The sequence below is a fragment of the Ranitomeya variabilis genome, chromosome 3 (genome assembly GCF_051348905.1).
Source record: "Ranitomeya variabilis isolate aRanVar5 chromosome 3, aRanVar5.hap1, whole genome shotgun sequence".
In the NCBI taxonomy this organism is placed as follows: domain Eukaryota; kingdom Metazoa; phylum Chordata; class Amphibia; order Anura; family Dendrobatidae; genus Ranitomeya; species Ranitomeya variabilis.
In genome coordinates this window covers 117,908,470-117,923,497 of record NC_135234.1, presented here as the reverse complement: position 1 = coordinate 117,923,497, position 15,028 = coordinate 117,908,470, and positions in this window count along the sequence as shown.

Here is a 15,028-nt window from a genome sequence, read left to right as displayed (position 1 = left end):
CACCTTGCTGGCGTCTGAGTCGGAGTGGAGCTCTCTGCCCTTTACTGATCCAGCCTCTGGCTCATCCATCTGGCCCATGAAGAGTCACTCTCATTTCATCAGTCCATAAAACCTTTGAAAAGTCAGTCTTAAGATATTTCTTGGCCCAGTCTTGAAGTTTTATCTTGTGTTTCTTGTTCAAAGGTGGTCGTTTTTCATCTTTCCTTACCTTGGCCATGTCCCTGAGTATCGCATGCCTTGTCCTTTTTGTTACTCCAGTAACGTTGCAGCTCTGAAATATGGCAAAACTGGTGGCAAATGGCATCTTGGCAGCTTCACGCTTGATTTTCCTCAATTCATGGTCAGTTATTTTGCTCCTTTTTTGCCAAACATGCTTCTTGCGACCCTGTTGGCTATTTGCCATGAAACGCTTGATTGTTCGGTGATCACGCTTTAAAAGTTTGGCAATTTCAAGACTGCTGCATCGCTCTGCAAGACATCTCACAATTTTGGACTTTTCAGAGCCCGTCAGATCTCTTTTCTGACCCATTTTGCCAAAGGAAAGGAAGTTGCCTAATAATTAACCCCTTCACCCCCAAGGGTGGTTTGCACGTTAATGACCGGGCCAATTTTTACAATTCTGACCACTGTCCCTTTATGAGGTTATAACTCTGGAACACTTCAACGGATCTTGGCGATTCTGACATTGTTTTCTCGTGACATATTGTACTTCATGATAGTGGTAAAATTTCTTCGATATAACTTGCGTTTATTTGTGAAAAAAACAACTATTTGGCGAAAATTTTGAAAATTTCGCAATTTTCCAACTTTGAATTTTTATGCCCTTAAATCACAGACATATGTCACACAAAATACTTAATAAGTAACATTTCCCACATGTCTACTTTACATCAGCACAATTTTGGAACCAAAATTTTTTTTTGTGACGGAGTTATAAGGGTTAAAAGTTGACCAACAATTTCTCATTTTTACAACACCATTTTTTTTTAGGGACCACATCTCATTTGAAGTCATTTTGAGGGGTCTATATGATAGAAAATACCCAAAAGTGACACCATTCTAAAAACTGCACCCCTCAAGGTACTGAAAACCACTTTCAAGAAGTTTATTAACCCTTTAGGTGTTTCACAGGAATTTTTGGAATGTTTAAATAAAAATGAACATTTAACTTTTTTCACACAAAATTTATTTCAGCTCCAATTTGTTTTATTTTACCAAGGGTAACAGGAGAAAATAGACCCCAAAATTTGTTGTACAATTTGTCCTGAGTACGCTGATACCCCATATGTGGGGGTAAACCACTGTTTGGGCGCATGGCAGAGCTTGGAAGGAAAGAAGCGCCATTTGACTTTTCAATGCAAAATTGACTGGAATTGAGATGGGACGCCATGTTGCATTTGGAGAGCCCCTGATGTGCCTAAACATTGAAATCCCCCACAAGTGACACCATTTTGGAAAGTAGACCCCCTAAGGATCTTATCTAGATGTGTGTTGAGCACTTTGACCCAACAAGTGCTTCACAGAAGTTTATAATGAAGAGCCGTAAAAATAAAAAATCATATTTTTTCACAAAAATGATCTTTTCGCCCCCAATTTTTTATTTTCCCAAGGGTAAGAGAAGAAATTGGACCCCAAAAATTGTTGTGCAATTTGTCCTGAGTACGCTGATACCCCATATGTGGGTGTAAACCATTGTTTGGGTGCAGGGCAGAGCTCGGAAGGGAAGGAGCGCCATTTGACTTTTCAATGCAAAATTGACTGGAATTGAGATGGGACGCCATGTTGCATTTGGAGAGCCCCTGATGTGCCTAAACATTGAAACCCCCCACAAGTGACACCATTTTGGAAAGTAGACCCCTTAAGGAACTTATCTAGATGTGTGTTGAGCACTTTGACCCAACAAGTGCTTCACAGAAGTTTATAATGCAGAGCCGTAAAAGTAAAAAATCATATTTTTTCACAAAAATGATCTTTTCGCCCCCAATTTTTTATTTTCCCAAGGGTAAGAGAAGAAATTGGACCCCAAAAATTGTTGTGCAATTTGTCCTGAGTACGCTGATACCCCATATGTGGGTGTAAACCATTGTTTGGGCGCAGGGCAGAGCTCGGAAGGGAAGGAGCGCCATTTGACTTTTCAATGCAAAATTGACTGGAATTGAGATGGGACGCCATGTTGCGTTTGGAGAGCCCCTGATGTGCCTAAACATTGAAACCCCCCACAAGTGACACCATTTTGGAAAGTAGACCCCTTAAGGAACTTATCTAGATGTGTGTTGAGCACTTTGACCCAACAAGTGCTTTACAGAAGTTTATAATGCAGAGCCGTAAAAATAAAAAATCATATTTTTTCACAAAAATGATCTTTTCGCCCCCATTTTTTTATTTCCCCAAGGGTAAGAGAAGAAATTAGACCACAAAAGTTGTTGTGCAATTTGTCCTGAGTACGACGATACCCCATATGTGGGGGTAAACCACTGTTTGGGCGCATAGCAGAGCTCGGAAGGGAAGGAGCGCTATTTTACTTTTCAATGCAAAATTGACTGGAATTAAGATGGGATGCCATGTTGCGTTTGGAGAGCCCCTGATGTGCCTAAACATTAAAAAACCCCACAAGTGACACCATTTTGGAAAGTAGACCCCCTAAGGAACTTATCTAGATGTGTTTTGAGAGCTTTGAACCCCCAAGTGTTTCACTACAGTTTATAACGCAGAGCCGTGAAAATAAAAATTCTTTTTTTTTTCACAAAAATGATTTTTTAGCCCCCAGTTTTGTATTTTCACAAGGGTATCAGGATAAATTGGACCCCAAACGTTGTTGTCCAATTTGTCCTGAGTACGCTGATACCTCATATGTGGGGGGGAACCACTGTTTGGGCGCATGACAGAGCTCGGAAGGGAAGGAGCGCCATTTGGAATGCAGACTTAAATGGATTGGTCTGCAGGCGTCACGTTGCATTTGCAGAGCCCCTGATGTACCCAAACAGTACAAACCCCCCACAAGTGACCCCATATTGGAAACTAGACCCCCCAAGGAACTTATCTAGATGTGTTGTGAGAACATTGAACCCCCAAGTGTTTCACTACAGTTTACAACGCAGAGCCGTGAAAATAAGAAATCTTTTTTTTCCCACAAAACTTATTTTTTGGCCCCCAGTTTTGTATTTTCCCAAGGGTAGCAGGAGAAATTGGACCCCAAAAGATGATGTCCAATTTGTCCTGAGTACGCTGATACCCCATATGTTGGGGTAAACCCCTGTTTGGGCACACGGGAGAGCTCTGAAGGGAAGGAGCACTGTTTTCCTTTTTCAACGCAGAAAAGGCTGGAATTCAGATCGGATGCCATGTCCCGTTTGGAGAGCCCCTGATGTGCCTAAACAGTGGAAACCCCCCAATTATAACTGAAACCCTAATCCAAACACACCCCTTACCCTAATCCCAACAGTAACCCTAACCACTCCTCTAACCCAGACACACCCAACCCTATTCCCAACCGTAAATGTAATCCAAACCCTAACCCTATCTTTATCCCCAACCCTAACTGTAGCCCCAACCCTAGCCCCAACCCTAACCCTAGCCCTAACCCTAGCAATAACCCTAGCCCTATCACTAGCCCTAACACTAGCCGTAACACTAGCCCTAACCCTAGCCCTAACCCTAGCCCTAACCCTAGCCCTAACCCTAGCCCCAACTCTAGCCCTAACCCTAGCCCCAACCCTAGCCCTAACCCTAACCCTAGTCCTAACCCTTGCCCTAACCCTAACCCTAGCCCTAACTCTAGTCCTAACTCTAGCCCTAACCCTAACCCTAATGGGAAAATGGAAATAAATACATTTTTTATTTTTTTTATTTTTCCCAAACTAAGGGGGTGATGAAGGGGGGTTTGATTTACTTTTATAGCGGGTTTTTTAGCGGATTTTTATGATTGGAAGCCATCACACACTGAAAGACGCTTTTCATTGCAAAAAATATTTTTTGCGTTACCACATTTTGAGAGCTGTAATTTTTCCATATTTGAGTCCACAGAGTCATGTGAGATCTTCTTTTTTGCGGGACGAGTTGACGTTTTTATTGGTAACATTTTTGGGCATGTGGCATTTTTTGATCGCTTTTTATTCCGATTTTTGTGAGGCAGAGTGATCAAAAACCAGCTATTCATGAATTTCTTTTGGGGGAGGCGTTTATACCGTTCCACGTTTGGTAAAATTGATAAAGCAGTTTTATTCGTCAAGTCAGTACGATTACAGCGATATCTCATTTATATCATTTTTTTTATGTTTTGGCGCTTTTATACGATAAAAACTATTTTATAGAAAAAATAATTATTTTGGTATCGCTTTATTCTCAGGACTATAACTTTTTTATTTTTTTGCTGATGATGCTGTATTGTGGCTCGTTTTTTGCAGGACAAGATGACGTTTTCAGCGGTACCATGGTTATTTATATGCATCTTTTTGATCGCATGTTATTCCACTTTTTGTTCGGCGGTATGATAATAAAGCGTTGTTTTTTGCCTCGTTTTTTTTTTTTTTTTCTTACGGTGTTTACTGAAGGGGTTAACTAGTGGGGCAGTATTATAGGTTGGGTCGTTACGGACACGGCGATACTAAATATGTGTACTTTTATTGTTTTTTTTATTTTATTTAGCTAAAGAAATGTATTTATGGGAATAATATTTTTTTTTTTTTCTTTATTTAGGATATTTTATTTATTTATTTTTTACACACATGTGGGGAATTTTTTTTAAACTTTTTTACTTTGTCCCAGGGGGGGACATTACAGATCATTGATCTGGCAGTGTGCACAGCACTCTGTCAGATCGACGATCTGCTGTGCAGGGCTGCAGGCTTACCAGTGCCTGCTTTGAGCAGGCACCCGGTAAGCCACCTCCCTCCCTGCAGGACCCAGATGCCGCGGCCATCTTGGATCCGGGACCTGCGGCGAGGAGGGAGGTAGGAGACCCTCGGAGCAACGCGATCACATCGCGTTGCTCCGGGGGTCTCAGGGAAGCCCGCAGGGAGCCCCCTCCCTGCGCGATGCTTCCCTATACCGCCGGTACACCGCGATCATGCTTGATCGCGGTGTGCCGGGGGTTAATGTGCCGGGGGCGGTCCGTGACCGCTCCTGGCACATAGTGCCGGATGTCAGCTGCGATATGCAGCTGACACCCGGCCGCGATCGGCCGCGCTCCCCCCGTGAGCGCGGCCGATCGCGTATGACGTACTATCCCGTCGGTGGTCATACGGGTCCACCCCACCTCGACGGGATAGTACGTCTGATGTCAGGAAGGGGTTAAGCACACCTTATATAGGGTTTTGATGTCATTAGACAACACCCCTCCTCAATATGGAGATGCACATCACCTGATTTACTTAATTGGTAGTTGGCTCTCAAGCCTGAACAGCCTGGAGTAGGACAACATGTATAAAAAGTATCATGTGATCAAAATACAACTTGCCTAATAATTCTGCACACAGTGTATACTTGTCACATGCACCTATTCAATGCTTGAAAAAGGTTCACATCTACCAGAACCGAAACGTTGCTGAGATGGGCTAATAAAAGTTTCTCCTACTTTTTCCACTACTAATGGTGTGCTGCCTCCATTTTTTGGATTCCTATCTTTAACTTTGGGTACGCGGATGCGTCCGCGTGCGTCGTTTTGACGTGCCCGCTGAACGCAAGAAAATGCAACATGTTGCATTCGGTGGGAACGTCAAAACAACGCACGCGGACACATCTGCATACAACGCATGTCCCTGAGTACCCAATGTTAAAGATAGGTACACAGGATGCATGTGGAAGTAGGCGGAGCTAAAGGAAAGAAGTCCGCAGCACCATGCTGCAGACTTAAATGTTAATGTGAACCCGGCCTTAGTGTGTGACAGCAGCCAAACATAAATACCCGATATAAATCTGGTATCGCTGTAATTGCACCTACCCAAAGAATAAAGTCATCTAATCACTTATATCACAGGAGAAATAGATCAATCATGAAGGAAGCTCCATGATATTCATAAAAATTATTTCTTATTTAGAATTCATTAAAAAAATATTTTTTATACAATTGGTATAAATGTCACAAGCACCCTACGGGGAGGTATATAGTAGCATACGTGTTTCAAACCTTGTGGTTCTTAATCATGGGTCTAAAGGAACATTTTTATAAAAGAAAAGTTAAATGTTTATTTTTTCCTTCAACATTCCATTCATTCCTGTGAAGCACCTGAAGGGTTAATAAACTTCTTGAATGTGGTTTTGAGCACCTTGAGGGGTGCAGTTTTTAAAATGGTGTCAGATTGGGTATTTTCTGTCATATAGACCCCTCAAAGTCACTTCAAATGTGAGGTGGTCCCTGAAAAAAAATTTGTTGAAAAAATGAGAAATCACTGGTCAAATTTTAACCCTTATAACTTCCTAACAAAAAAAAAGTTTCAAAAACTGTACTGATATAAAGTAGACTTGTGGGAAATGTTATTCATTAAAGGGCCACTGTCACCCCCCTCCAGCCGTTATAAACTAAAAGAGCCACCTTGTGCAGCAGTAATGCTGCAGTCTAACAAGGTGGCTCTTTTAGTTTTTGATTCATTTATTACCTCAATAAAGCGTTTTAAAAATTGGCCACAAATACCAGATATTGTATCTGGAGGTGGTCCGAATCGTCCTCTATGAAGCTCCCAACGGCCGTCACTCTTCTCTTCAGGGGCGATGGTCGCCGCCCCCTTCGCGCTGTTGCTTCTTAAATCCGGCGCCTGCGCTGTGCGTGCCTGCCTGGGACAGGCGCAGTCTTCATTGTCAGTCACAGCTCAGATGCAGGGTGCCTGACTGCGCCTGTGCGGGCAGTGCGGCCACCCTGTTCCTGAATCCTCGCCCCGCACTGTGTTATTCATTATGCACAGTGCGGGGCTGGGGTTCCTGGGCATGCGCACTGCGCTTGTCAGATGCTCCCCCGGTCCCCCGCCTTCCAGCGTTGTTCTTTGTGGCTGTTCAAAACGTCGGCAATGAAACCTGTATATTCCGGCAATGCTGGAAGGCGGGGGACCGGGGGAGCGTCTGACAAGCGCAGTGCGCATGCCCAGGAACCCCAGCCTCGCACTGTGCATAATGAATAACACAGTGCGGGGCGAGGATTCAGGAACAGGGTGGCCGCACTGCCGGCACAGGCGCAGTCAGGCACCCTGCATCTGAGCTGTGACTGACAATGAAGACTGCGCCTGTCCCAGGCAGGCACGCACAGCGCAGGCGCCGGATTTAAGAAGCAACAGCGCGAAGGGGGCGGCGACCATCGCCCCTGAAGAGAAGAGTGACGGCCGTTGGGAGCTTCATAGAGGACGATTCGGACCGCCTCCAGATACAATATCTGGTATTTGTGGCCAATTTTTAAAACGCTTTATTGAGGTAATAAATGAATCAAAAAGTAAAAGAGCCACCTTGTTAGACTGCAGCATTACTGCTGCACAAGGTGGCTCTTTTAGTTTATAACGGCTGGAGGGGGTGACAGTGGCCCTTTAACTATTTTGTGTGATAACTTTCTGATTTAAGGGTAAAAAAATTAAAAGTTTGAAAATTGCTAAATTTTTTAAATTTTGGCCAAATTTCCAATTTTTTTTTTTACAAACAAACGTTAAGTCATAGCAAATAAATTTTACTACCATCATGAAGTACAATATATCTTGAAAAAAAAAAAACAGTCTCAGAATCAGTAGGATCCATTGAAGCATTCCAGAGTTATTACCTGATAAATTGAAAGTGGTCAGAATTTAAAAAACTGGCCCGGTCAAGAAGGTGAAAACAGGCATCGTGGTGAAGGGGTTAATGTTTACATAATGGATGCTGATTACAACACGGCTGGTTATCAGCTGATTATAGATTTGTGCATATTTATATCAGAGCATCACTATTAAAGCTAACTTTTATGTGGATGGAATTTCCATACTTATAAAGGTTCTCTATAAAACTCAGTTCACGTATGCACTAATGTTTGTAGACAAGTGTTCTTGATCTGAACTCTATTGAGGTTTTTGCAAGTTTTACAGAAAGAATAGCACTGCATGTTGCTTTATGCTTAAAGTCAGCAACTGAATGAACCCCAATTTAGGCCAGCAAACACACAAATTAACACAGCCTAAGGCTGCTTTCACACTAGCGTCGGCACGAGGCCGTCGCTATGCGTCGGCCCGACGTGCCGACACGCGTTGTGAAAATTATGCCCGACGTGGGCAGCAGAAGCAGTCTTACGACGCTTCCGCTGCCCCATTGTAATATCCGGGGAGGAGGGGGCGGAGTTTCGGCCGCACATGCGAAAATGGCAGACTCGAAGCACAAAAAAACGTTACATGTAACTTTTTTGTGCCGACGGTCCGCCAAAACATGACGCAACCATCGCACGACGGTTGCAACGTGTGGCCATACGTCGCAATGCGTCGCTAATGTTAGTCTATGGGAAAAAACGCATCCTGCAGACAACTTTGCAGGATGCGTTTTTTCTCCTAAACGACGCATTGCGACGTACAGCCAACAACGCTAGTGTGAAAGTAGCCTAAATTAAACCTTGGCATCCTCAATAATACTGAAGTGCGGAGACAACTGATTGGCTTTTTTAATGACAAATAATTAGAAAACTCACAATGTAAATCATTTAATTAAGAACATAGAGCTAAATATTGTGCAATAACTGAGCTGACACTGCCCTCTTGTGCTAGAAATCTACATCCACACCTATTTTTTTTCTGCATACTCTTTATTCCTCTAAAATGATGCAAGTATTTTGGGACCTGAGAACAGAACAATTTCATTTATTGTTTTTTAGGCCGTGTTCACACATTCAGTATTTGGTCAGTATTTCACATCAGTATCTGTAAGCTAAAACCAGGAGTGGAACAATCAGAGGAAAAGTAATATTATTATTATTTATATAGCACCATTGATTCCATGGTGCTGTACATGAGAAGGGGTCACAAAAATTACAGATATTGCGTACAGTAAGCAAACTAACAATTACAGACTGATACAGAGGGGCGAGGACCCTGCCCTTGCGGGCTTACATTCTACAGGATGGTAAGGAAGGAGACAATAGGTTTGGGGGGTTGCAGGAGCTCCGGTGTTGGTGAGGCGGTACCTTCGGTAGTGGTGAGGAGGCAGCAGGGTCAGTGCAGGCTGTAGGCTTTCCTGAAGAGGTCGGTTTTCAGGTTATGTCTGAAGGATCCGAGGGTGGTTGATAGTCGGACGTGTTGGGGCAAAGAATTCCAGAAGATGGGGGATATTCGGTAGAAGTCTTGGAGGCGGTTGGGTGAGGAGCGAATAAGCGTGGAGGAGAGAAGGAGGTCTTGGGAGGAACGGAGATTACGTGAGGGAAGATATTGGGAGATTAGTTCAGAGATATATGGAGGAGACAGGTTATGGATGGCTTTGTAGGTTAGTATAAGTAATTTGAACTGGATACGCTGAGGGAATGGGAGCCAGTGAAGAGATTTGCAGAGGGGGAAAGCGAAGGAGTAGCGAGGAGAGAAATGAATTAGTCGGGCAGCAGAGTTAAGGATGGACTGGATGTTGCAGTAGTCAAGGCGGCATATGATGAGGGCATGCACAAGCATTTTAGTAGATTGACAGTTGAGGAAAGGATGGATTCTGGAGATATTTTTGAGTTGGAGGCGACAGGAGGCGGAAAGAGCTTGGATGTGCGGTTTGAAGGACAGGGCAGAGTCAAGGGTTACTTCGAGGCAGCGGACTTCCGATACGGGGGAAACGTGATGTCGTTAATGGTGATAGATAGGTCAGGTAAGGAAGATCTATGAGATGGATGAAAGATGATGAGTTTAGATTTGTCCACATTGAGTTTGAGGAAGCGAGAGGAGAAGAAGGAGGATATGGCTGATAGACACTCTGGGATTCTGGAGAGCAGAGAGGTGACATCTGGGCCAGAAAGGTAGATGTGAGTGTCATCAGCATAAAGGTGGTACTGGAATCCATGGGACTTTATGAGTTGTCCCAGGCCAAGTGTATAGATTGAGAAGAGTAGGGGTCCTAGAACAGGGCCTTGGGGGACTCCAACAGAGAGAGGGTGGGATGAGGAGGTATTGTGGGAGTGTGAGATGCTGAATGTGCGGTTGGAAAGGTAAGAGGAGATCCAGAATAGGGCGCTGTCTTTGATGCCAAAGGAGAAGATCTGTAGTAGGAGGCAGTGGTCAACTGTGTCGAAAGCAGAGGGCAGTTATAGAAGGAGGAGTACAGAGTATTGTCCGCTAGCTTTGGCTGTAAGTAGGTCATTAGTAATTTTGGTCAGGGCTGTCTCAGTTGAGTGATGGGGGCGGAAACCAGATTGTAGATTGTCAAAGAGCAAGTTAGATGAGAGGTGGAAGGAAAGTTCAGAGTGGACGTGCTGCTCCAGGAGTTTGGAAGCGAATGGGAGCAGCGATATTGGGGACAGCTGGACATAGCAGTTGGATCAAGGGTTGGTTTCTAAGGATAGGTGTGATTGTGGCATGTTTGAAAGCAGAAGGAAAGGTGCCAGAAGTTAGTGATAGGTTGAAGAGATGGGTTAGGGATGGGATAAGTGTGGTGGTGAGGTTGGGGAGGATAGAAAACGTGGTATAATAGAAACACGTCACCACTTCTGCATTTATCACCCACTACTGGTTTTCACTTACAAATACTGATGTGAATTACTGACCAAATACTGAATGTGTGAACGTGGTCTTGGGGTTCGCTCACACTTGCGGATAAATAATCGACCCCATTCTCAACTAGGAGCGTGGGACAATTTTTTTCTCACTTGTCATTTGTGTGCTGTATGTATGAAGTCCCTTTTTAACTAAGTAGCTGTCAGTGTTTTACAGGACCAACAAAAACACCCACATACACAATCCATGTAGTTATGGCTATATGTATACAAAATAAATTCACTAGAATCTTTATTAATGTTATTAAAAAAAAACACATAGATATAAAAAGTATAAAAGGGAACAATACTGCCAAAACGACAATAGGAGGGGGGTAGCAGGAAAACAAGAATATGGCCATAACGGAAAATCTTAGTAAATAAATGATGCATAAACATATAGCCATAGAGGTATACTAGTAGTGAATAAATAGATGTTAAATATAGGTATAAAAATCAAATATGAAGTATACCAGGTAGCAATAAAATTTGTCTTTAGTAAGCCAGTATACAACACACATTTCAATAGATAAGTATATAACATCGGTAATCAGACACTTGTCTCTTTAACCCCTTAGTGACGGAGCCAATTTGCAGCATAATGACTATCATGATTCCCAATGGCAGGGACATGGGCAAAAACAGGACTAGCTCTAGGAAGATGGAATCTAAGCTGACCGCGATGCTGAACCTAACGCACAACTACCAGTGGCCGGGGAACGTACCTGCGTTTTATCCCTAGACGTCTCGCACCAGCCGGAGATCTAGCTACCCCTAATAGAGGAAACACAGACCTGGCTTGCCTCCAGAGAAAACCCCAAAGTAATAGTAGCCCCCAACATATAATGATGGTTAGTTAAGAAGAAAACACATACGCAGTATGAATACAGGTTCAGCAAAGAGAGGCCCACTAACTAGATAGCAGAAAATACAAAAGTGGACTTCGTGGTCAACTCAAAACCCTACAAAATACCATCCTGAAATGACTTTAAACTCCGGTATCAACTCATGACACCGGAGTGGTCATTTCAGTTCACTAGAGCTTCCAGCAGCAAGATTCATATAAATGCACGCTGGACAAAAGGTACAAATGATCAAACTTATCTGACTCAGCAGACTTGGAGCAGGTAGCAAGTAACAGAGGAGCTCTGGTAACATTGATAGCCGGCAAGAAAATGAATGAGAAGCCAGACTATATAGGAAACTCCCATTTCCTGATGGGAACAGGTGCACTGGAGATAGAAGACAGAAGTCAACCAGTACCACCAGTAGCCACCAGAGGGAGCCCACAAACAGAATTCACAACAAATGACCAGGCCAATTTTTACAATTGTGACCACTGTCACTTTATAAGGTTATAACTCTGGAACGCTTTAATGGATTCCGCATGTTAGTGGTAAAATTTCTTTGATATTACTTGCTTTTATTTATGAAAAAATGGAAATATGGTGAACATTTTTTAAATTTAGCAATTTTTGAATTTTTTATTTTTTTGCCCTTAAATCAGAGATATGTCACACAAAATAGTTAATAAATAACATTTCCCACATGTCTACTTTACATCAGCACAATTTTGGAGACAATTTTTTTTTTTTGTTAGGAAGTTAAGGATTAAACGTTGACCAGTGATTTCTCATTTTTACAACAAAATTTACAAAACCATTTTTTTTTTAGGGACCACCTCACATTTAAAGTCACTTTGAGGGGTGTACAGAGAATACCCAAAAGTGACACCATTCTAAAAACTGCACCCCTCAAGGTGCTCAAAATCACATTCAAGGAGTTTATTAACCCTTTACATGCTTCACAGGAACTGAAGCAATGTGTAAGGAAACAATTAACATTTAGCTTTTTTTTTTACAAACATTTTACTTCAGAACCAATTTTATTTATTTTCACAAGTGTAAAAAAGAGAAAATGAACCACAAAATTTGTTGTGCTATTTCTCCTGAATACGTCGATACCCCATATGTGGGGGTAAACCACTGTTAAGGTGCACAGCAGAGATTGGAAGAGAAGGAGCGCCATTTGACATTTTCAATACAGAATTGGTTGGAATTGTGATTAGACGCCATGTCGCGTTTGGAAAGCCCCTGATGTGCCTAAACAGTGGAAAGTCCCCACAAGTGACACCATTTTGGAAACTAGACCCCTTAAGGAACTTATCTAGATGTGTGGTGAGCACTTTGAACTCCCAAGTGCTTCACAGACGTTTATAACGCAGAGCCGTGAAAATAAAAACTCGTATTTTTTCCACAAAAATTATTTTTCGCCCCCAGATTTTATTTTCACAAGGGTAACAGGAGAAATTGGACCCCAAAAGTTGTTGTCCAGTATGTCCTGAGTAAGCTGATACCCCATATGTGGGGGGACCACTGTTTGGGCACACATTAGGGCTCAGAAGGGAAGTAGTGACGTTTAAAAATGCAGACTTTGATGGAATGGTCTGCGGGCGTCATGGTGCACTTGCAGAGCCCCTGATGTGCCTAAACAGTAGAAAAGTTTATAACTTAGAGCCATGAAAATAAAAAATCATTTTTTCCACAAAAATTATCTTTTTACCCCCAAAATTTTTACTTTCCCAAGGGTAACAGGAGAAATTGGACCATAAAAGTTTTAGTGCAATTTGTCCTGAGTACTCTGATAGCCCGTATGTGGGGGATGGGGGGATCACTGTTTGGGAGCATGGCAGAGCTCAGAAGGGAGGGAGCACCATTTGACTTTTTGAATGCAAAATTGGCTGGAATCAATGGTGGCGCTATGTCGCATTTGGAGACCCCCTTATGTACCTAAACAGTGGAAACCCCCCCAATTCTAACTTCAACCCTAACCCCAACACACCCCTAATCCTAATCCCAACCCTAACCCTAATCCCAACCCTAATCCAAACACACCCCTAATCCCAACCCTAACCCCAACCCTAACTTTAGTCCAACTGTAACCCTAATGGGAAAATGGAAATAAATATATTTTCTTTATTTTATTACTAGCTGTACTACCCGGCTTCGCCCGGGTTAATGACTGCTGTTAGCAAAATAGAATGTGTTAACAAAAATTTATTCTACACGCAAAAACCACAAAACAAATAGATAGAAATGTAATTATTAAAAGGCAAAAACTAAGCTAATAGAAGCATTTCACAACATATATTAGCTTTGTTATACTGAGAATGTCTTTGTTGCCTATATTAACCAATCAGAGCTCAGATTAATTAACTGTAGCAAAATAGAAGCTGAGCTGTGATTGGTTGCTATTGGCAGCCTGATAAATCCCCAGCCAACAGGAAGCCCACCCCCTGGCAGTATATATTAGCTCACACATACACATAATAGACAGGTCATGTGACTGACAGCTGCCGTATTTCCTATATGGTACATTTGTTGCTCTTGTAGTTTGTCAGCTTATTAAATCAGATTTTTATTTTTGAAGGATAATACCAGACTTGTGTGTGTTTTAGGGCGAGTTTCATGTGTCAAGATGTGTGTGTTGAGTTGCGTGTGGCGACATGCATGTAGCGACTTTTGTGAGATGAGTTTTGTGTGGTGACATGCGTGTAGCAACATTTTGTGTGTCGAGTTGCATGTGACAGGTTAGTGTAGCAAGTTGTGTGCAGCAAGATTTGTGCATGGCGAGTTTTGCGCGTGGCGAGTTTTATGTGTGGTGCGTTTTGAGTATGTGCAAGTTTTGTGTGAGGCAACTTTAGCATGTGTTGCAACTTTTGTACATGTGGCAATTTTTCTGTGTGTGCAAGTTTTGCATGAGGTGAGTTTTCCATGAGGTGAGTTTTGCACGTGTGGCGAGTTTTGCGTGAGCCTAGTTTTGCATATGGCGAGTTTTGCATGTAGCGAGTTTTGCGCGTGGCGAGTTTTGAGTGGTGACTTTTGTGTTTCGACTTTTATGTGGCGAGGTTGGTGTGTGTGTGGTGAAATGTGTGCTGAGGGTCGTATATTTGTTCAAGCACGTGGTAGTGTGTGGCGCATTTTGTGTTTGTGTTCATATCCCCGTGTGTGGTGAGTATCCCATGTCGGGGCCCCACCTTAGCAACTGTACGGTATATACTCTTTGGTGCCATCGCTCTCATTCTTTAAGTCCCCATTGTTCACATCTGGCAGCTGTCAATTTTCCTCCAACACTTTTCCCTTCACTTTTTCCCCATTATGTAGATAGGGGCAAAATTGTTTGGTGAATTGGAACGTGCAGGGTTAAAATTTCACCTCACAACATAGCCTATGACGCTCTCATGGTCCAGACGTGTGACTGTGCAAAATTTTGTGGCTGTAGCTACGACGGTGCAGATGCCAATCCCGGACATACACACACACATACATACACACATTCAGCTTTATATATTAGATATACCTGTATGTAATCTCC